Raw genomic sequence first — 24,792 nt, 5'->3', positions numbered from 1 at the left:
TTTTTAGGTTTTGCAAAGAGAATCTACATAAAATTGCTTTATGGACACTATGAATATATAGCTAAGGAAACGGCATCTAGTGTTACAGGAAGAAGGACCAGGTACATTTCAGGTAAAAATTGCCTTCAACCTCGGGTCATTTTAATGCTACCCAAGTCTCCCCCCCTCCCCCCTTTCCCCATTTTCTTTGCTGCCTTAATGAAACATTCCTAGCTCTGGAATTATTGTGATTCGAAAGACCCAGATGGTACTGAAGGGTGCAATTTTAGAAAAATGTACAAAACTATACATGAATTACAGTTCATTCCGACATTCAATTTGGCATCAAACCACATGCGTTTACTTTCCATCACATTAGAAACATGAAATGGCCTGTTCTGCATTAATTGATTGAATGATGGGAACTGTTTTTCTCAGAATGGAGTTTTGATGACCAGGAAAGGCACAGCTTACAGTAAAAATTAAATCAGAGTCACTGCAGGGCTTCATTTGGTTTTAATCATTAGTTAGTGTCTGGTGGTGATTCCCCCCCCCCACCCCCTTCATTCTGCTCTGCATGGGAAAAAGCAGGGTTGTGGCTAAGCGGAACTCACACACCCATCATTAAGCACTTTGATCTATTTGCCTGTGATACAGTGTGTCCAAGAGAAGAATGCTATTTGACTGGTATGGTTGTCTGTCCCCAAGTAAGGGTATTATTAAGAAAATCCTAGGTTGCAGCACAGCCTGCCAAATTGTGCAAGTTCTGGCGGGTTCCTGGGAAATGAGGCAGTTTGCATGTGTGTATGTGTGTGAATGACATTGTCAGCATGCCAATTGTTATCACCTTGAATTAAGCGAATTAAGCGCCTTGATTCGTGCTCAGCTTGCCAATGCAAAGACAGCCATGCATAGTTGGATGTGATGCTTTGTTGATGTTGAGGGTAGGACTCGAGGCAATGGCTTCAAGTTACAAGAAAGGAGATTCCAACTAAACCTTCAGAAAAACTCCCACGAGAGGTGGTGGACTTTCCATCCTTGGAGGTATTTAAGCAGAGGTTGGATGGCCATCTGTCATGGACGCTTTAGCTGAGATTCCTGCATTGCAGGGGGTTGGACTAGATGACCCTTGGGGTCCCTTCCAACTCTAAGATGCTCCATCACTGAGCTGCCACCCTTCCCCAAAAAGGTCTCCCACCAACATCTTATTTCTTTTCCATTACCAAGGTTATTTCTAGTCTTCTAAACTGACCATTTCCCAGGAGAAGTTATTCAGCTATTTAGATCTGGCGAAATTAACAAATTCAATCAGAGGTGGTAGTAAACAGAAATTTCATCAAAGTTGGGAGAAATTTGGAGATTATATGAAGAGGCACTGTCCCACACTAAAAAACTGGATCTGTTTCTTATAATCTGTACTGTTCACAAAATTATGTTCATAAGAGGAATAATCAAGGAAGTATATTAAGTTAATGGAAGCAGTAACTAGTTAATTCAGTTAATCCGGGAGGAAGATAAATGGAAGGTGTTTGGGAGGAGAGGACAATTTGATTTGATTTATTTTATTTTCTATAGTATGTTTATTTATCGTTGTTGTTGTTTAGTTGTTTAGTCATGTCCGACTCTTCGTGACCCCAAGGACCAGAGCATGCCAGGCACTCCTGTCTTCCACTGCCTCCCGCAGTTTGGTCAAATTCATGTTTGTAGCTTCAAGAACACTGTCCAGCCATCTCGTCCTTTAATTTGACTAAGTCTGAGAAACGATTAGATTGCAAAGGATAATGCAGTGGTATGAGAAAATAGATGGAAAATAGATGGAGTCGTGTAATAGAGTACAATTTTATGTATTATCTGAAGGTTTGTAAATTTATGATCTGCAAATTTTATGTTTTTATGTTTTCTGATTATTTTCAATAAAGTTTATTAAACAAACAAACAAACCATTTCCCTCTGTTATCTCAGCTTTTGTTGGTGGTTTCCTCTTCTTGGGATAAGGGTGGGAGAATGTACTGTATCTGGTGTTAAACTAGAATGTACAAAAACACAAGGAGGACACATTAAAAATCACTCTAGAAGGTTCATTAATCATACAGAGCTTTCCTTTCTACTTGCCTATGGGAAAAACAGGCGAAGATGAGAGGTTCATATTGTTCTGCTCAGAGTCATAAACCTGTTTAAGATGATGCTTTGTTCCTATAAGCAAGGCTTCTGCAAACATTTCCTTGCATATAGAGGAGTGAAAAGTATTCTATAGGCAATAGCTTTCAGAGAAAATACAGTGTGACTCAGAAATCTATACTAAGGCCCTTTACCTCCAGGTAACCCTGCCTGAGGTAAGGGGGGAGAGAATAGTGTTATTTGTTTCAATCTAACCCTTATGTGCCCCCATCACAAACAATCATTTCGACAGTAGGCAATCTTTTTTCTAGCCGGCAAGATAAATGGAAATGTGATAAGGCAGGACAACTCAAGTGCCATTGTCAGAGCTGTGCAATAAAGCACCTGCTCTCTTTGGGGCTGCGGAAGCTGTTGTGAAAGCTACTGCTGCCTACAAAAGCAACACATTCAGTTTCAAAATTAATAACTAATAACACACACACACACACACACACACACACACACACACACACACGAAAACCAGTGTAGAGATTTAAGATCAGGGGTTTGTAAATTGGGGGGCCAGGATGACCCATAGTCCCATCCCTACTGAACATGATTATTATTCCAATGTCACTGCATCCGCAGAGTCAGTATTAACTGATTCAGATCTTAAACCAGGAAAGGGGGAACCCTTTTCAGCCTGAGGTCTCCATTCCTTTTTGAGCAACCTTCCGGGGACCACACGCTTGCACTGAGCAGGGCCAGAGGCAAAAATGGGCAGAGCAACAAAAGTCTTTAGCAAGTCTTAAATAACTCTTGTAATGTAACAAAGACTTTGGATGCAATGGAGAACTGGAAAATTGGAGTGGCTTATAGTGCGCAACTGAAAAGTTTAAGTAAAGAGCCCACGGAGCGGAGGAGGGAAGTCTAGAGATTCGGAAAAATCTCATGTATTTGCTATTATTTGTGATTTTGAATGTGAACATTAATTTGTAAAACCAAATAAAAACTATTTAAAAATAAAACAAATAAAACACACAAATAATAACGCAATGTGCTTTAATGGAAGCATGGCTGCCTGGAACAAACCTTCTTGTTGGGGGAGGATTTGATATCCCGCTTTATCACTACCCGAAGGAGTCTCAAAGCGGATAACATTCTCCTTTCCCTTCCTCCCCAACAGACACCCTGTGAGGTGAGTGGGGCTGAGAGACTTCAGAGAAGTGTGACTATCCCAAGGTCACCCAGCAGCTGCATATGGAGGAGCGGAGACGCGAACCTGGTTCCCCAGATTACGAGTCTACCGCTCTTAACCACTACACCACACTGGAGGGAAAAGCACATTCCTTTTTTACTTGATGCCTGCTCTTAATTAATTTGCTGCCCTGAAAATATTTTTCGATTTATGCTCTGGCCCACCTCCGGTCTACTTATCATGACACACATATATTATGTCCGACTGGCTCAGGACATTTCCGACCTTGGCAAACCTCCTCCCATACCCCTGGAGGGAGTTTTGCAGAGAAGCCTCGTGATGCTCAGCAAGAGCTGGAGGAGGGGGGGAACAACCCAGACTTAAATTTTCAAATCTCACTGTGTTACCTTCCTGGAAGCAGAGCTTTGATTTCACAGGAGGTACAATAAGAAGAATTGGACCATCTGTTTATCGGCAGAGAGGAGAATAGCTATCATAATTCTGGCATGCTTCCCACAGTAAAGAATCTGAATAATTACACATGGTCTCAGCTCTCAAGAAAGGAACTCATTCTAGTACCTCTCTGGCGTGGAACAAGCCTCCATGCGGTGCATGTTGGCTACCCTGGGAAGTTGTTAAGTTTCGAATCTGTACTCTGCCACTGGGGGGACATCACCAGGCCAGGGCTGCTGTTCTCATGTCAAGTTTGTGGGCTTCCAGGAGGCACCTGCTTGGCCACTGTGGAAAACAAGATGCTATTTAGAAAGGCCTTTGGCCTGGTTCATATATTTTTACATACTTCTTAAACAGTTGCAAACAAACATGTGAGCTGTTTTATTTTTAATTTCACTCTGTGACTTGCCCTTTTAGGATAGGGCTAGGATTTAGACTGAAAATGCCAAAACACCAGAAAAAGCATTTATTCTGGGCTCTCCTGAGAGACAACATTTTCGTAAAACACAGTTGCATTAAGTTACGAGGGTGGGGGCTGTGCATTTGTATGTTTATTTCTACAGCATAAGCATAACCGGCAATTAACAAGAAATATCTTGAGTCAAATTATTCCTCAACTTTCACACTCCGTGTTGTATTTGGAAAGGATTGCATTATTATTTTTTAAAAAAGGCATGTCACTTCTGGTTTGGTTTCTCTTCTATGTAATTTTGAGTTTGTATTTTGCAGGTGTATTTTATTTGCTGTTTTAACTTTCGATTTTGTTTTTCTTTCTTTTCTATCTGAAAATAGGGGGGTTGTTTTTGTTTGTTACTATGTTATGCATTTTTGTGTGTGTGTGTGTGTGTGTGTGTGTGTGTGTGTGTGTTTAAAAAAATTGTACAGTAATCCCTCCTGTGATCCTCAGATGAAGGGTGGTATGGCAAACAAACAAACAAACAAAAATATCTGCTTGATGTTAAAATAACTACAGTGCGGGTTCTCCTTCCTGGAGAGCACGTGTTGCGGTGGGGGCCAACAAACTACCCCCTTTGCTGATGGGGCGGGATTGTTTGGGTTACCGCTGTGGTGATTGGACCACAGGTTGTTGCTGGGGTAAAATACATGTTGCCATTATTTGATTGACAGCTCTGAGGTATAAATAGGCAAGCACGTGTTCAGATCCCCCTCTTTGTCTGCGTACTTTGGATCTCCCTCCCTCCCTCCCTCCCTATTTTTAGGCTCCTGTGTTGACCTTGCTGTGCCTGTCATGGGGTCGTCCGCATTGATGCGGGGGCCCAGTAGGAATTTTTCCATTTGCCTGACTGGCTGGTGCCATCTGGTTTTTGCCTGCTGCATAGCAAATTGTCACAAATTGTAAGGTTGGCGGTTAGGCATTGGTTAGTTTGTTGGTAACGGAGGGGTATTGTTGACTGTGGCTACCCCTCCAATTGGTAAGGAATCCAGGGGCTTGACATGCTTTTGTCCGTTTCCCCCGGTCGGGGGCCAGGGCCTTGCAAGAGCCCCCGGGAGCCTGAGGGAAGAGGGGAGGGTCAGACACACCTGACCGCCTGTCTCTCCCCAGAGGGTTTTCCTCTGACTGACTTAGATGTCAGCTCTGTCCATAGGGGACAGTTGGTGGAACCAATGCCTACGCAACCACTCACATATTTTGTATTTTAATAAAGTTGTGGCCAAGTTCATGCCAAAAACCCAAAACAAAATTCTGTCTGTGGTGTGAGTTTTTTGAGGGGGTGGTCAGGGGAACTCAACACGCAATAACATTGACAAAATACCATCTAAAGCTTTAAAAACAACAACACAGTCCTTGTCTGTATGCTTACAATTTAGTGTCAAAATCATGGTGTCTCTCCCATCACATTGCAAAAGATCCTATGGACTAAGGTTACCTCTGTCCTTGCAGCCTTTACTAATGACTGCACAGCAGCTCTAAGAGAAAGAGGCAATGAGGAAATGTATGGAAGCAACTACAGCTGCTCACCTGACCACCACGGTCCACATGCACTGGGTTTTCTGGCCAAGCTTGTCACTTACCGACCTATATTGAAGAATCAGTCGGCTCACTCCAGGTAATTTCACTAACTAAAGTCATGGGACATAAGTTAGTCAAATCATGCGGGCAAAGGCATAGCACTTCACAAGCCGCTGGTTGTCAACACTAGCAAATCCAGTCCAGCAGTTTTTACCTGTCCCACACCTAACACCATATATGATACCAGGTGTAGGGCAGGTGACCCAGAACAGTCTCTTGTGCAAAATGGAGAGTCCTAATTGTGATGAATTATTCTCTCAATAAGAAAATTCCTTCAGTAGCACCTTAAAGACCAACTAAGTTTATATTTTGGTATGAGCTTTCGTGTGCATGCACACTTCTTCAGAAGTGTGTATCTGAAGAAGTGTGCATGCACACGAAAGCTCATACCAAAATATAAACTTAGTTGGTCTTTAAGGTGCTACTGAAGGAATTTTCTTATTTTGCTTCGACTCAGACCAACACGGCTACCTACCTGTAACTATTCTCTCAATGCAAGAACAGAAGGAAGAGTGAAAAGATCAAATGAGGACTCTACCTTGTTGGTGCTTCCCCATTCTCCATCAATCATCACCTTGACATGCACATTGGTGACCTGGTGATAATATTAACCCTTTGATATAACTGTGTTCTTATGAATGGGGAGAGAGTTGGTATGCTAATGGCTCTTTTTTTCTTAATTTAATTCTGAGCATCAGCTTTCCATTTTAGCGCAAGATTAACAAGGCTAAGCCCCCAGTTAACCTTTTGTTTTATATTTTTCGCCTCCTGGATCCAAGGTGGAGCACTGTCTGATATGAGAAAGCACTTCAGGAAGCAGCAATATCATGCATGAAGACCCTTCATGAATGCAAACAGTACAGAGCTTAAGGGAAGGGGGTCCCTGGTGGAGAGAGGTGGATTAGTCAGATTTAGAGTACCGGTATTTCAAAAATACTTTTTGTTAAATAAATCCACAACGTAATATCATCAACCCAGTTGAAGTGAGAAGCTGTGGAAAACATTTCTTACATTTCCTGGGAGGAATTCAGTTAAATACCAGTTCCAAGTCTTTCTGTCATCACCACAAAGTGTTATTTATTTGATGGCCTTAGCAGACAGAAGGCATGAAATCTATAGAAGACACAGAAACTCTAAGCCCTGTATGAATCGTTCCAACTAAGGGTTATCTGTGGCCCAGACGTCAACTAGTGTAACAGGAATTTCTGTTCCCTAGAGAACTCTCAGAACTCTAGATCTCTGGCAGAGCTTTGCATCCTTATGACACTACAGATCCCAGGATACTTTGGGAGAAGCCATGACAGTTAAAGTGGTAGAAAACTGATATACATTTGTCATATCAATATTCTCTTGGAGTTGGCTCCATTTGGAATGCAGACACTGGTGATTCACACTGGGAATGTTTTAACTTAGTAAAAAAATCAATACAATAGAATCAGCTCAGGAAGCAACTCAATACATGCAGGAAATCGTTCGGCAGGCGGGTGTGGAGGACTCCCTGGTCCTGAATGGGGTAACTGTGCCCCTGAAGGACCGACCAGGTGCACAGCCTGGGAGTCATTTTGGGCTCACAGTTGTCCATGGAGGCGCAGGCCAATTCTGTGTCCAGGGCAGCTGTCTACCAGCTCCATCTGGTACGCAGGCTGAGACCCTACCAGCCTGCAGACTGTCTCACCAGAGTAGTGCATGCTCTGGTTATCTCCCATTTGGACTACTGTACTGCAACATGCTCTATGTGGGGCTACATTTGAAGGTGACCCGGAAACTACAACTAATCCAGAATGTGGCAGCTAGACTGGTGACTGGGATTGGTCGCTGAGACCATCTAAGATCAACTAAGCCCTGAAAGACCTACATTGGCTCCCAGTACATTTCCGAGCACAATTCAAAGTGTTGGTGCTGACCTTTAAATGCCTAAATGGCCTCAGCCCAGTATAGTACCTGAAGGAGCGTCTCCACCCCCATCATTCTGCCCGGACACTGAGGTCCAGCGCCGAGGGCCTTCTGGCGATTCCCTCACTGCGAGAAGCCAAGTTACAGGGAACCAGGCAGAGGGCCTTCTCGGTAGTGGCTCCCGCCCTGTGGAACACCCTCCCATCAGATGTCAAAGAAATAAACAACTGTCTGACATTTAGAAGACATCTGAAGGCAGCCCTGTTTAGGGAAGCTTTTTTAATATTTGATGAATTGTTGTATTTTAATATTCCGTTGGAAGCCGCCCAGAGTGGCTGGGGAAAGCCAGCCAGATGGGGGGGGGTATAAATAAATTGTTGTTGTTGTTGTTGTTAAAGATGTTTCTGGTGTACATTGCAGCAGTGGCAGGATTTAGTTAGAGGTGGATTTAGGGCAGTGCGACTAGTTCTACTGTGCTGGATGCAGAGTTTAGGAGGTGCTGCAGGGTGTTGCAGTGATGGCACAGTGAATAGAGTTTAATGGAGGGTAAGAGGTGGGAGGGCTGCAAGAAGGTCAAACCTATCCATTCTTAAGGATATCAGCCTTGAGTGCTCACTGGAAGGACAGATCGTGAAGCTGAGGCTCCAATACTTTGGCCACCTCATGAGAAGAGAACAATCCTTGGAAAAGACCCTGATGTTGGGAAAGATTGAGGGCACTAGGAGAAGGGGACAACAGAGGATGAGATGGTTGGACAGTGTTCTCGAAGCTACCAACATGAGTCTGACCAAACTGCGGGAGTGCCTGGCGTGCTATGGTCCATGGGGTCACGAAGAGTCGGACATGACTAAACGACTAAACAACAACAACAACAAGAGGTGGGAGGAGGCACTGAATTTTTGCCTTCACTGAAATATGAAAAACGAAGGTCCGCCCCTGATATGGGTAGACACAACATTTGCAAAAATTAGTACAGTATACTAATGCCTAGCAAAGTTTCAGCTAGGGGAAAAAACTAAGCCCACAGTCCCAGCTTAAGTCACTGAGGCTGCAACCCTGTATAGACCTATCTGGGAGTAAATCCCATTAAACTCATTGGGATTTACTTTTGGGTAGGCATGTATAATAATGACAAATAATTACACGGTCTAGCATAAGCCAACCATATTCAGTATAATTAAAATGCCAAAGCATAGACTTTAATAACTAGAACTACAAGCTCTAACGGTGTCTATCACTTTAACCAGTGAGTGCAAATTTTAATGAGTAAAGTAGTGAGTTAAAGGCATGCTTATTTTTAAAGTCTGTTTTGCTTATATGTTTCCCTGTAAAGGAAAACAGAAAGAAAATATTAAAGCTGAACTCTATGTCTCACAGCAAGCAGCTTTTGTTAATTAATTTATGTAATCTCTCACTTTCTTCAGTATTTCAAATAATCACTTATACTGAAGTTTTGATCATAGGTAATTAAAATGAAATAAATCAATAAATTAAAGGGAAAAGGGTTAATCAGCTAAAATGATTTATGAGTTGTTAGTCAAAGGATATGGCGTGGTATTCAATTATATTTTACTCAGGATAGACCTATTGAAATAATCATGTTCATCAGTTTTCCTGGGTCTTCTCTGAGTAGTGGACGGCCACCATGGATTTTAATGGGACTTGCTACTTCCCTGTGTAGAATTCCAGTCTTTGTAGGGCCAAAGGTTTGAATGTTACCTCCAGGGTCCAAGCGCATAATAGAAACTGAAAACATGCTCACCAAAGGAAACATAAAACTTGGCTGAAATTATTTTGTTTGTGTTGATCAGCTGTATGCTTCTCACATTTATAGAGCCTGCCAATTTTAATTTATCAGCTCGACTGCCACTTTGGGGGTTAACATGCTTTGTTACAGAATTTTCTTCAAGGAGCAATAATGAAAGCATAATGGCATGGCATTCCAAACAAAGGCTTAGCAGAGATTGTAAAATATTTGAGGACTTGATGTCCTGGTAGGGATGGCAAAGTAGTTGTGGCAGGAGGTACATACAGAATGGAATTTTCCTGCACTCACTTGTAGGTTTTAGTTGTCCTCTAGCTTCCATCGAGCCTGTTCTCGGGACACTTTGCCTTTGAAACATCCAGGGTCATTTTTCCACAGCGTGCTTTAGCATACATAGCGGTTTGCAGTTGTACACAAGTTTATGTGATAATGTCATCCAAAGCAACAGCTAACATCTGTGTTGTCTGTACAGACAGATGGGCACATTTTCAAATTAGCGTGCAACAGTTTTATCTATTCCTCTCCCCTAAATTACTGCTTCCACATACCTTTTTTTAAAAAAAGCATTTTCTGAAATCTTTCAAATGAGAGGTGTTGAACATTAGTGTGTTCATATACTCATATACCAAGGATATGTATTGGTATACAAAGGAGGCTAAGCTACTGCACTGCTTCCTATTTTTTTATTTCATTCATAGACAAGTTGCACATGATGAATTGGGGTGGCACAGACCTGCAACATCAGTAGGTCTGTCCCAATGTGAGATGACCTGAGAAAACATTTTCTGTGTAGGCAGCAAGACCATAAGAAGTGCATTCTCAGCACAGAATGGATGTTCGTCGTTCCAGCAGAATGGACCTCAGATTGATAAACAGTGTGGGATATTGGTGACATATGGAGGGCATCATGTGTACAACACCCCAAAAAAGCACCTGAGTCCAGCTCTGAATGTGTATTATCATTCAGTGTGCACATGCCACTAAGTCTCCGAAACCCACACCATAATATCTAAGCATCCAACTATCTAAGCATCCAACACGCCTCTGGAGCTAATTCGGCTCCGAACACCCTTAGAGAAGCTGCAGAACCTTTCCCCCCACTGCACAGATAATGAAGCAAATACGAGGTAGCAGACAGGATGCTATGGGAGAATTCCCCTTCATGTTTGGCGCCAGACAACAGTGCAACAGCAACCAACCTTTCCGCCATGCTTGGGTAATGAGACACTGGGACGTGAGAGCCGGATTGTGCCAAGCCCTAATTTCTATTTCAACATAGGGCTTTTGTGCTTCATCTTCTCACATTTTATTTGTGGCCCTTTTAAGCAGAATACTGGAATGAGTGGCCAAACACAGCCTGAGCTGTCAGCAGTATGTATCGCCGCTGAGGCCAGCTCAACATGATATCTTACTCTTTGTGCGAAGCAAGGCTGCAGCTCAAGGCTTGATAATCACTTTTTTGTTAAGGGGATTTGAGGATTGATCAATGGCTTCCTTGTTGCTCACACTGACCCACTCTATCTCAGCTCTGCCATGGGTCTGTGGGGGGATTTTCCTCGGGGTTTTCAGAATTTTCATCTAATATCACTGGCTTTCTTTTTTTTATCCAAACTTTATCGGGAGATAATTTTGTGCCAGAACCTACGCCTGTTTTCCGTTGTTTTGTCAGCTCCGTTATTCTGTTACAGACCTTCTCCTCAGCTCTCTCTTCCACTCCGCATTACTCAGAGCAGAATAACAATTCTGGTGAAACTGTATAATTAAGCAGTAGGGTATGACAGGAGGTGTGGCTACCACAAGATAATTACATCCTTCAGGTACTGGGAGACTTTCAATATGAATTATTTTTATCGCTGTTAGGAAAGGGCCCCTTGCATTGCCTACCTCCACATTAAGCACATCATGGCGCATAAATGACACATTTCATCTTCATTTCTTCGACTTATCATTTTGTTCCCCCTCCCCCCAAAAATCCTCGGAAGTAGTACTGCGCAATAAAGTGAGGACGTCAGACAAGTAAATATGACATACCATTTATATTAATTATGAATTAATGTAGAAATCAAGTGTTTGTCTCTCTATTGATGTCTTGCAAGCCTGAGACTTTTAATCTGTCGGTTCTTAACTAAATGGTGACCTGTTATGCTGAAACACTAAATACATGAGTTAGCCCTTTCTTTACAGTAGTAGCTTCCTCCACATAGAGGTATGGGGTTAACATGTGATTGAGATAGTATTAAAGGACTAGTATGAGGAACTGATTCACCTAGGTATATGTGACTACAGTGGTACCTCGGTTTATGAACACAATTGGTTCCGGAAGTCTGTTCATAAACTGAAGCGTTCATAAACTGAAGCGAACTTTCCCATTGAAAGTAATGGAAAGTGGATTAATCCGTTCCAGACGGGTCTGTGGAGTACTCAACCTGAAGCGCACTTAACCTGAAGCATGGGTGTAATTGGTTCCAGAAGTCTGTTCATAAACTGAAGTGTTCATAAACTGAAGCGAACTTTCCCATTGAAAGTAATGGAAAGTGAATTAATCCTTTCCAGATGGGTCTGCGGCGTTCATATACTGAAAATTTGTATACCGAGGTGTTCATAAACCGAGGTTCCACTGTACTGCAATTCCAGTACTCAAGGTGGCCTTGTTTGGGGTGAATTATGTATAAACCCTCTGGATCGCAACTATTTTATGGTTAGAAATGAACCCTAGCACACCTGCATGATGCCAGCCTTTAGGCTTTGAGTTTATCAGTTTCAAAAGATGCTGGAGAAAAAATTATTGTCACCAGGGCCATATTTAAATGTAGAACCTACATTATAGTTAACATATGAGAGGAGGGGTTGGGGACAAGTGCACAATTTCCACAATCGCCATTCTGGAGGGCAACCTTGTGAAGCGGAAAGCCTTTTGTACTCCTCAAAGTTTCCCACACATTTTAGAATCCTGATTTTCCAGAGTTCTAAAATACAAGGTGGGCCTCCAGGAGTACAGAAGTCTCCTCTTTTCAGAAGATCACCATCAAACTTGTGAAGGAAGATGAGAAAGGGATGGGGTGAGGAGCTAGCATACTCACCCCTAGAGCCCTGCTTACATGTTCACTCTATAACACTGAATGCCTGAAAGGGATTAGAGTTCCACTGAGATAATCTCTGCAGATCTGGAGAGGAAATTGTGTAGGAAGTCAGGAAGAATCAGGGATTCAGCACCCAGCACCCAGTAAGAATAGGAGGTTCATCACCCACACTGCAGGGCCCCCGATGCAACTTCTGTGGTCTCGCTAGGCCTTGGACAGCATCTCTGAGAAGAAGTGAGGTTCCAAGGCTGGGGGAGGCATGTGGCATCAGGACATCACACGCACAGGACACCCATAACTTGGGGTCCAAGTCGGCTCTCCTGGTAGGAATGTCAGGTCCAGACAGCAAGGAACCTTTTTTACCTTTAAAAGTTGTGACTTACTGGTGCCATTGTGGTTATCTCAGCATTGGAAGTTTAGTAATATTGAGAAAAGTAGAAAGTTTCCTCTTCTATGTATAAACTAAAAGAAACAAGATTGGCCTAGCTTGGCCTGGCCTATATCACAGGATGATTGTGCAGAAAAATGCATTAGCTGAAGCTACTGTTACAGGTAGGTAGCCGTGTTGGTCTGACGTACTCGAAACAAAAAATAAAAAAATTCCTTCCAGTAGCACCTTAGAGACCAACTAAGTTTGTCATAGGTATGAGCTTTTGTGTGCATGCACACTTCTTCAGATACACTGAAACAGAAGTCACCAGACCCTTATGTATTGTCAGAGGGTGGGGAGGGGTATTACTCAGAAGGGTGGTGGGAATGGGTGATTGGCTGATAGGAGTGGTAAAACTGTTGGCGACTGTTGACGACTGTTAATGACTTCTGTTTCAGTGTATCTGAAGAAGTGTGCATGCACACGAAAGCTCATACCTATGACAAACTTAGTTGGTCTCTAAGGTGCTACTGGAAGGATTTTTTTGAAGTTACTGTTGTTTGCTATATATCTTGTGCTTGTTTTTTAAATGTCTGAGTTAGACTTTAGTATAAATATTGAAGACAGCAATAAAAAAAATACTGGGAACAGTAATGACCTTTAAATGCCTCTTAAAAATCTATATGAATTCCACTCTTAAAAACTCATATGTCTGCCCAACCTTCGTTCATTTTTATTTTTTGATATACTGCTCGGCTTTATTTGTGACATACGAGTGCATGTTGTTGTTCTTCTTCTTGTTGTTGTTGTTGTTGTTTACGTACTCCACTTAAGAGATTTTTTTTAAAGTGAATTAATTTATGTTCTCATAACAGCTTACACAACAAAAACCTGACCAATATCATATCAAGAAAACAGCAAACATTTTAAAAGTATCAAACAACTGCTTAAAAACTTGCAGCAAAGAACTGGGTATTTTAGCAACTAAGAGCATTTTTAAAGTCCTTTGCCTGGTGCTGAAGAAATAGCAAAGTAGGTGCTGGCAGGCAAATCTTCCCCACAAAAGAATGTGGTGAAGCATTACTGCAGGTAAAAGGTAAAGGACCCCTGGATGGTTAAGTCCAGTTAAGGGCGACTATGGGGTTGCAGCGCTAATCTCACTTTCAGGCCAAGGCAGCCAGCGTTTGTCCACAGACAGTTGTCCAGGTCATGTGGCCAGGATGACTAAACCGCTTCCGGTGCAATGGGACACCATGATGGAAACCAGAGCGCACGGAAACGGCATTTACCTTCCTGCCACAGTGGTACCTATCTATCTAATTGCTCTGGCGTGCTTTCGAACTGCTAGGTTGGCAGGAGCTGGGTGAGAGCAATGGGAGTTCACCCCGTCGCGGGGATTCGAACTGCCAGCCTTCTGATTGGCAAGCCCAAGAGCCTCAGTGGTTTAGACCACAGCAGCCCCCACATCAGTTTACTGCAGGTAACCTCATGCCTAAACTGTATCTGGCTTTAAAGGTAAGCAACAGCATCCAGTGAAGACGTTGAAGAATGGATCAGATCTGTTTCTACTCATTGGTTCCAATCAAAGTCTTTGCAGCTGCATTTTGAACTAGAGTAGTTGAAGTTTCCAAACAGTCTTCAAATGCAGCCCCCTGGTTCAATGCACTGCAGTAGTTTAATATAGTCATGGAGGTTTCCAGGGCATAGATATCTATGACTAGGCCAGAGGTCAGCAAACGTTTTCAGCAGGGGACCGGTCCACTGTCCCTCAGACCTTGTGGGGGGCCGAGCTATTTTTTTGGGGGGGGAACGAATTCCTATGCCCCACAAATAAGCCAGAGATGTATTTTAAATAAAATTACACATTCTACTCATGTAAAAACATGCTGATTCCTGGACCATCTGTGGCCCAGATTTAGAAGGCGATTGGGCCGGATGCGGCCCCCGGGTCTTAGTTTGCCTACCCATGGACTAGGCTATCTGTCTATCCAGGAGGGGATACATAAAATAGTAACAAAGTAGTGCAGGTGTAGGAAGAATAGGGAGGCAGTTCTTTTGAAATCTCTAATTCTGTTCTCACCCTCGCCACCCCATAACAGACCTGATCCAGTTTGCAAGATAATCTAATGCGTGAAAATGTGATATTGTCTCATAAAGCTTCTTTAAGTAGAGTGTTAGCTGCTCCCCTCAGAAACAATGGCATTATCACATTTACCTTTTTAAATCAAGCAATCTTTAATAAAAAATACTTCAAAAAACAAAAACAAAAAACAATGGCATTATCACCACAATTTTATTTTATTTTTGCTGTAATTTTATTTCCTTTCAGAGGCTTGTTCTGAAAAAGCACTTTCACCAACAACCGGGAAAGAAATTGCTCTCATGTTGCCTATCTACTGCTGCCAAAACTTAATTTAATGTTGTATGCCCACGGCCAGTGCATTTACAGAAACAAACAAACAAACAAGCCAGAGTAAGCAGCGTATTGTTGCTAAGCTCTTTCTCCACACACCTCTGTAATATTCAAACGTGTTTCACTCAATAGGAATGAGGGCACACACTTGGGAGAAAATAATGCGTTCGGTGCCTTTGACAACACATCTCTGACAAAATCATTCCATCTTGGCGTGTGGAGTGGTATGAAATATATTGCTGCTTTCCCACAGGTAACTAAGCACAGCCCAGGTGTATTTCATAAGTGACATTTGAGTTACATTTTTCAAATTCCAAAGCCATCAATCACCATGTACAGGCCGGGGAATTTCCCAAATGTGTTTCCCTAATGTTCTAAATGTTATATATATATGAGAATGATCACAGCAGGACACCATTCTGGCTTTGGAATAAATAAAAAACTGTTCCCCTTCTAAGGAATAGTTGGGTAATTTTTCCAGAAGAGTCATCCTCTTAGTCTGCAGGGCAAGAAAACCTCAAGCACTGTGAATTCTTGGAAGGTGCTTTACCGAGAAAAGCAACGGGCTACTGCATTAGACTTATTCCAATTATATCCCATTTATTAATCATTGTGGCTAATATCACAGTTCCAATCTCAAGTGATGTGTGATATAAAGAACAGGCATATTGCATAATCACTACCACCCCACACAAAAAAACTGCAATCTTGAGCATTTTAAGACATTAGGACGCATATCTCACTATTGCCAATAGCATTTACTCTGTGTACAATGTAATAATAATAATAATAATAATAATAATAATAATAATAATAATAATAATAATTTATTATTTATACCCCGCCCATCTGGCTGGGTTTCCCCAGCCACTTTGGGCGGCTTCCAACAGAAAAGTAAAATACAATAATGGATTAAACATTAAAAGCCTCCCTAAACAATGTACCCCCCCAACTATCTACCAATATCTCAGACTCAATGAAGCCATCAGCTTCCCCCCAGCCTCCCTAAAAGCTTGCTTGAATCTGTAGGTTTTGACAGGGCATTAAAAAAGAAAATGAAGATGAGGTCCTTAGGGGTGATGTTCAACAGTGTTGGTTCCACTAGTGAAAAGGCTGTTTCTTCTAGTCACTTCTGGTGGTAGACAAATGGAAAACTGGTCCTTAGAAGCTGACTGAATGAAGTGGGGAGGCATATGTGGAAAACGTATTACATAGTATGCTTCTTCTTGGAATTTCCCCCCTCTTTGAAGAAGTAATCTCATCTGAGAATTCACATGGGTGCATTTCACATTGGACTTATAATGTGAATTTTGTACTTGAAGGATCAGAACAAATCTCATATGAAGTGGTCTTACTGGAGGATAAATTTCCCCCAGAAACTATTACAAACTCAAATTTAATTGGTTCATTATTTCAGAGGGCTTCACACTTTGGAACAAGTTATAACCACTGCACAGAGAAGCAATCAAGTATGGTTTTATACTGTTTGGGAGGTTGTTGCTAGAGTGTGTTGTGAAAGGCCATTGCCCTTCCCTTCATCTTAAATCACCAATGTTGACATTAATGAGGAGCAATCGTATTTACTTTCATCAGTCTATTTTTAATCTCAGCTTTCACAAGAGATCTCATTTAGTGTCTGCCACTGTGATGAAATATTTCAAGCACAATGCTTCCATTTTTCCCCCTGTGGCTGCATTGCATTTAAACCCATTTTTTGGGGGATCAAGTAAGGTAATATTATATTTACCTTCTGGTTTCACACAATGGTTTTACATTTGAGCTGTGGAGTGTAGCAATTTAGAGATGATTCTCATGAGGTTATTGCCAACCCATTCCCCCCTTCTGAAAGAGATATAGATTACACTTTTCCTAATTTTTTCTTGTGATGGTTTTGATATAATATCTTTATAGGATTAAATCACAGTTTGCCAAACCACTGTAAACCTCCATAAATGGGCTGAATTATGGTGGGGCAAACTGTGACCCAACCAAGTGATTATTTTTCTGTTTCATTTATGAATCACTTCCTATTGGTGCAACAATAAAACTTGGGAAATATTCTTTCAAATGCTCCCAGAAAGTTTGAAGAAAAACATCTTACTACTTTGACAGAAAGGAGAAGGCTGGGAGAAGGCCAGGGCATTTCTTTCTAGAGCCTTTTCCCTGAGAGTGGGATCAGAGATACCAGGTTGCCCTCAAGACTGTGGGGGCCTGGTGCCTGGCACTCTGTGTGACATCACTCACGTCATGTATTGTGCTCATTGACATCACTTGAGCGATGTGCATGCATTGTTGCATCATCTAGAGGAGGCCGAGCTCTCTGGAGGAGCCAGTCACTGAAGCTGCAATGCATGATGTTACACGACCCTTTTCCAACAATTATGAGGGGACTGAAGACACGTCGACCCCCTAGTGTTGATGTGTCTGAGTGGGATAAAGGTCCTGGGAATAAGACTGAGAGGAGGAGTGTCATTTATTTTAATGTCACTTCCAAACTATATTTAAAGAAGCCAAGTGCTGTGAGCACTTTCACTATAATTTAAGAAATGCAAATTAAATTCAGGGAGTCTCCTGAAATCTCAAAGGGGGGGGTAGGTGACGAGATGACAGTTTTGAGAATGGCAGCTCTAATAACCTGAAACTTTAGGGCATTTCTCTCAGATGATTAAAGTAGGGCAAAACAATTTTTTTTAATGTGAAGAAATGGAAGAGAATTGGGGGAAAGTAGTAATGTATACTCTAGCCCAACACCAATAAAACAGCAACCTATTATTGTTGTCTTCATCCTCAGCTTCTGGCACCCGGTATTAAATGTCATAGATTTTTGTCTCCCTATCAACTGATTATTTGGCCCGTAGGCCACAGACAATATCAGCCACAGCTTCCTCCACTGCAGCAATTACAGCATTCACTTGGTATCCCTTTGGTTTCTGTATCAGCCCAGAAGCCATTTTTGATGTCTCAAATCTCATAACCCAGCTGGGCAAGGGACTCGAATTTTGAAAATAAAATTTCTTAAAGTTAAACCATTTGTGTTCCAGGATCCATAACATGGTAAATGTACCTTTAGTGTTTTCTGACTATTCCAGGGTCTCTAGCACTAGAGCTTTTAAAAATAAATGAAATGAAATGAAATGAAATTGTGTCTCACTCCTAGTAAAGAGAAATCGTGTCCTCCCTAAAAGAGGGCATGTGTTACGGTGAGACCTGAAGACTGACCTGTGTTGGGTGGGTAAGATTGGTCAGCCACAACACCTGATTGGTAGATCCCTCAATGTTGGGTTCAATCTGGCCAATGGGGCGCAGTACAAATGGATCGAGGGACCTATACATACCCATGCATGTGACCCAGAGCTTCCTCTATTGGCTCGTGCATTCGGAACACCCGCCCACCTCTCCCTACTTTTAGGGCATTTTGCGATTGACCTTGCTATGCTGTTGTGTGTCATTGGGACAGGGGTACGGCAGGAATTTCCCCCACTTGGCTGATTGGCTGGTGCCATTTGGGTTTTGCCTGCCGCGTAGCAAATCGTCAGAACTTTAAGGTTGTGGATAGGCACTGGTCAGGCAATAGGGATGGGAGAATGCTCTCACCATCCCTATGTGAAGGGTATTCCGTTAAAGGAATCCAGGGACTCAAATGGTTTGGCCAACCCCTGAGAGGGGGTTCTGTCTGTGCCTGAGTCCAGGGGGACATCTGAGTGGTGAACATAGTCTGTTCCCGGCTTTTCGCCTATCTAGGTGTTCACCCTTGGCTGACCTATGCTGGTGCCCTGGGTCAGCGCTACCTGCAACGGTGCAGGGAGCTAGTCATACCAGAGCCTATGCATTCACTCACTTTCTGTAATCATTAAAGTTGTGGCCTAAATTCTGCCAAAAACTAAAAATTGAGTCAAGTGTGAGTTTATTTATGGGGGAGGTCTCTGTGTCTAAACCATAGCTGCCAAGTATCCCGTTTTCACCGGGAAACCCCCTTTTTCCCCACCGTTTCCCGGTGGTCTCCCGTATAGGTTATTATCCCGTTATTCTCCCTTAAATCCGCTTCTGCTGGCGGCCATTTTTCTGGTGCTGCTTTGCCCTTCTATGGGCACCAGAAAATGGCAGCACCGGCGCCAGAAGTCACTTTCACGCGTTTCCAGTCATGCGTAGAAACTACGCAACTTCCGGTGTCGCGCAGCTGCCAGTCCTGGATTATTCTGTCCAGGACTTGGCAGGTATGGTCTAAACACGCAACTTATCAGGCAAGTTATGGATGAAAACACTGTAGCTTTATTCATGTATTGTTTCCTTAAAATTATCTCCCCTTTCTCTTCCCTTCATCCCCTACTTCTTCAGTTTCTCCCCCTGTCTCTTTTCGAGTAGAAGCCATTGGGGGAGGGCAGGACATGGAAAAAATGATATAGGGTACATTTATTTCACTTTCTTCTGTTTTCAGATTTTAAAACCTTGTTTCTGTTGTTTCATTTTCTTTGTTTTTCACTTGCCATTCTTACAGCCTGGATTAAAAATAGTAGTACGAGTAGTAGCAGCAGCTCTCTTTCCTCCTCCTTCACCTCCACCTTTGCTGAGTCAAGAAACTGCGGATGATTTTATCACTGCTATGCACACCCTGTCCAAACACTGTAACCATGGAGTACTTAAACAGGAGCATATAAAGACAGGGTAATTGTGAGCATAACATACTGTATATCATATTGTCAGACCAATTTCAGTGGGAATTTAGTCTCACATCAGCCAACGAAAAAACAAATGTGAGAATGCACAAAACAATAAAAGACTTGCATATTAAGCCAACAAGGAACAATATACCACCCAATCTGAAAAAACCCCAGTAGAAACCAAGAATAAAATGATGGGAGAGGTCATCAGACCAAAAGGGCTTGGTACAATTGGATTAAGACATTTCACCAGAATTTCCGGGGAGAGCCATGTGAGGAGGATGCAGTAGGAAATGCAAGTAAATAAGGCATTTTGCAGTAGAACCTGAAGTGCCTCTTTCAGAGGAAATAAGCCTTCAATTATTGAACTACCACCTCATTCCTAGGCCTCATCTTCACCATACATTTAAAGTAGTATTATGCCACTTTAAAAAGGCACGGCTTCCCCCAAAGAATTCTGGGAACTGTTGTTTGTTAAAGGTGCTGAGAGAGGTTCAGCTACAATTCTCAAAGTAGTTTAAAAGGCAGCCCCTCTTCCCTCAGGGAAGGCTGAGAACTGTAGCTTTGTGAGTGAAAAGGGGGTCTCCTAACAGCACAAATCCCCATTAACAAACTATAGGAAATAGTTCCTATAAGATGTCCCGCATTGAAGATCTGAGTGCATGGTTAGGTAAATATGGAGAAAGGTATCCTGCTCTTAGGCCTTGAAGGTCTTTAATGGTAAAAACCAGCACCTTGCAAGTGAAAATTAAAGACATTTATCGAAATAAAAGCATTCAGCACAGTAAAGCCATAGCACAAACTTCAAATCCAGTTCCTCTTAAACCACAGAAAGGATAAAATCCAATTTCCAAACATGAAAGTTCCCAGTTGGATTCAAAACTACATGAAACGTGTTAGTCTTTGCCATGGAGGACTCCCTACCCAGATTTGGATATTTTTAAGTCCACAAATTATACATTTTGCAAATTAAAAAAGGTCTCTGGAAGGACCGAAGATCAAACGGAAGACCCGCATATAGTTTGTTTACTTTAAAATGAAAGCAATCACCAAGCAAATGTATTAATATTTCAAAATATTGGGGGGGGCTCTCCATTAATCACTAGCTAATGAACTAGATACATCAGAATACCAAATATTCTCAAGTGTTATCTCTTTTCCATTGATCCTGCTGCAGTGCCATGGGTATATTGGCTGGAATGCTAAATAAACTTACTAAATAAAGAGTAAGGTCCATTAAACCCAATGAAATTTACTTCAGAGAAGCAGGCTTAAGATTGGGTTGCATGCCTTACTCTCTAGCTCTGATAGCTTCTTCCAAACTCCCCTTCTCCAACAACGGACAGATAAAAATAATAACGCTGTGGTATACTTCAAGCTACTGTTGGGTCAAAACAGGAAGTTGGCTGTTTTGAATCTTTCTTTGTGTTTTCAAGGAAGTGAATAATGGGCATGGAAAGAGGGGTGTTACCCTGCTGCTAAGGCAAACCAGCTGACACAACTTATCCCAGTCCATTGAGTAGGTTTCCCTCAAAACTATGGTTCTCAAGAAAACCTCCAGTAGGGTTAGGATTACAGCCTTAGATATCTGAAAGCTTGAATTGCCCCGAAGCCTCTTGGAGAAATGATGGTGCAACATGTTGATTGTGAGGGATATTTTTTTGTGTTGCCAACAAATACAACAGGCAGCTGAATGGCCAGTAGACTGTGACTCATATTTGAAACATGAGCATAACAGACACACACACACACACACACACACACACACACAGAGATACAAACACATTGTAATGTAGCCCAAAGTGATGATTAATGTTTGCTTCTTTGTTGTGTCCTCTGCCATTTGTCATGGATGTACGTCATTCTGAAGAAAATGTATATAAAAAGCTAAACCAAAACTATTTATGATTATTGTTACTGTTAGGCTTGAAATACTTTTGCCGAATGTCATCAGCATGTATAAGCTCATTCCTGGCTTTTATGAAAAATGATGCACAGTCACAGTGGTTAGAAGAGGCTTGTGACTTGGGGCTTTACTCAGAAGGTCAGGCACAGGTTTGCCAACGTCTGAACTTTTATTTTTTATTTTTACAAAAAAAAATCTAGTACAGTGGTACCTCGGGTTACAGACACTTCAGGTTACAGACTCCGCTAACCCAGAAATAGTACCTCGGGTTAAGAACTTTGCTTCAGGATGAGAACAGAAATTGCGCAGCGGTGGAGTGGCGGCAGCAGGAGGCCCCATTAGCTAAAGTGGTGCTTCAGGTTAAGAACAGTTTCAGGTTAAGAACAGACCTCCAGAACGAATTAAGTTCTTAACCCGAGGTACCACTGTATCTGGATTGAGCTCTCTAGGAACCCAGAGTGGATACATTTCTAAAGCCAGGAGGTAGATCCAAGATAGTGTGGGTGACAGATGTCCCTGTTTTCAGTGGAGACATGTTGGAGGGTATGTGGATCAGTTCAGGAGTGAGCTCAACCAATGTTGTTGGGCCTGGGGGCTGAACCCAGCCAATTTTGCTATTTCTAGGGGCATACTTCAACATTTTCTTGCTGGCAGACCCAGGGATAGTGAAAGAAAAGCAAGCCAGAACTTTTTTGTTAGTTGATAACACTACTCAGTCATCTAGAGATGCTCCAGGAACCACTATATGCCAGTTTAGCTGCAAAGAAATTCCTCAGAGCAGGAGTTCCCTTACCCACCAGGCTGAAGGTATTAATTCCTCTCAGTGGTCTACTTCTGCACCTGCCATCTAAAAGGACACTGCTCTAGCCTAAAGCCTACAGCTCTCACACACAGTTCTCGGGATTGAATGGAAGACTATGCTGGTTTAGCGCAGAATGCACAGCATTGACAGGGACCATCTCTTTCTACCATGAATCTAGGCTATAGCTTTATAGGCCTCTTAGCAACACAATCCTATGGACGTTACTCAGAAGCAAGCCTCACTGAGTTTAGTGAGAGCTTATCCACACTTACCTTTTGCCCAACTTTTTCCAGGTAGAGGTCTGTGCTTTAACACTCCATGTCCAAGTGTGCGCCCCCACCCCAGCTCTCCCTGCTAAAAAAAACACTCTTTAAAGCTGAATCGGAGACAATTCAGGTGTTCCGCAAATTGACATTTGCTCTGATTGAGCTGTAAAAGTTCAGATTATTACTAGGAAAGCTCTGGAAGGGAGGGGAGGAAGCAGGGGCGCTTGTATACGGAGCTGCAAATCATTGACTGTGTCTGGAAAGAGCAGAGGAAAGGCAAGTGTGCATAAGTCTTCAGACTTACTCCCAGCTTGTAGCTGAAGGAACACCTCATTTTCCAGACATGTCAGTATGCTGACTTTTGGCTTAGATCCCATATTGATTCTTTAATCAGAAGCAAGAGGGCAATGGAATAAGTTACCTTTGGATACTGGTGACACCTGCCTTAGTAGTTTCCAGTAAGAGGTGTGCTCTCTCTCTCTCTCTCTCTCTCTCTCTCTCTCTCTGTGTGTGTGTGTGTGTGTGTGTGTGTGTGTGTGTGTGTGTGTGTGTGTGTGTGAATCTGTCCATACATGGTTGAAGACAACCAGTATTAAAAAAAATCAACACTTTACAGCTCCTGATGAGCTTGTCAGTTCCTTCCCCCAATGTTTATTTTAGGGATGCCAATTATTCTTCTGATGCTTTTCAAAAGTCTGATACTATGATTTTCTTTAAAAATGATAAAAATATAAGGGATTACATGGTTATTAGTTTATGTCATTACCCAAGGGCATTCAAATACAGTTAAATTATCCAGAGTGCACATAGCTGGACAGTCATTGAAGACCAACCGGTATGAAATACCACGCAAAGACGGAAATATACAGTGTCGGCCACAGGGAATTATGCTCTTTGCCGATTACCTTTCAGCCAAAGGGTTCAGTGTTCATTGGAATGTGGGGGACTCTTCAAATTATGTCATGATTTGTTATATCTTCCCTCTGTTCAAAACGTTTTGTGGGCTGTTACTTATGAGATTCAATGCGTTATCCAGAGAAGAAAGCTTGTTACTATGCACATAAGAAGGAACCTGCTGGATCAGACCAAAAGCCCATCTAGTCCAGGTTCCTGTTCTCCCAGTGGCCAACCAGATGCCTACAGAAGGCCGTCAAGCAGGACCTGAGTGCAGCAGCTCTCTCCCCACATTTTGATTCCCAGCAACTGCCCTACAGAGACCTACTGTCTCTGAAAGTAGAAGCGCAGCATAGCTGCCATGAGTCACAGCCTTTGACAACCCCGGCTTCCATGAATTTGTCTAACACTCTTTTAAAACCATTAAAGCTGGCAGCCATTGCTACATCTTGTGGGTCTGAATTTCATAGTTTAACTACTCACTGTGTAAAGAAGTTCTTTATTCTGTCTGAACTGAATCTTCCAATGTTCAGCGTCATCCCAATGGCCTCAGGCTCTGGTATTATTGGGGGGGGATGCGGGTGGCGCTGTGGTTAAACCACAGAGCCTAGGGCTTGCTGATCAGAAGGTTGGTGGTTCGAATCCCTGTGATGGGGTGAGCTCCCGTTGCTTGGTCCCTGCTCCTGCCAACCTAGCAGTTCGAAAGCACGTCAAAGTGCAAGTAGATAAATAGGTACCACCACAGCGGAAAGGTAAACAGCATTTCCATGTGCTGCTCTGGTTCGCCAGAAGGAGCTTTGTTATGCTGGCCACATGACCTGGAAGCTGTACGCTGGCTCCCTTGGCCAATAACGCTAGATGAGCGCCACAACCCCAGAGTCAGTCACGACTGGACCTAATGGCCAGGGGTCCCTTTACCTTTACCTTTACACACCATGCATAAATTTATATACTTCTATTATTTATTCTATACTTCTTCTATTTCC

General features: G+C 42.5%; 1 long non-coding RNA gene across 1 annotated transcript; it reads right to left on the bottom strand.

Moving 5' to 3' along the window:
• Positions 1 to 1,921: 1,921 nt before the first annotated feature.
• On the bottom strand, positions 1,922 to 23,103 carry LOC118092835 (uncharacterized). The gene is made up of 3 exons (XR_004693573.2): positions 22,919 to 23,103; positions 3,854 to 4,012; positions 1,922 to 2,005 (listed from the first exon to the last, which is right to left on the bottom strand). It is a non-coding gene; the product is annotated as an uncharacterized LOC118092835 (long non-coding RNA).
• Between the last annotated feature and the right edge of the window lie 1,689 nt (positions 23,104 to 24,792).

This window comes from Zootoca vivipara, chromosome 1 (genome assembly GCF_963506605.1).
Source record: "Zootoca vivipara chromosome 1, rZooViv1.1, whole genome shotgun sequence".
Taxonomy (NCBI): Eukaryota; Metazoa; Chordata; class Lepidosauria; order Squamata; family Lacertidae; genus Zootoca; species Zootoca vivipara.
Note: the sequence above shows the minus strand (reverse complement) of the source record. Positions and strands in the feature narration are given on the sequence as shown.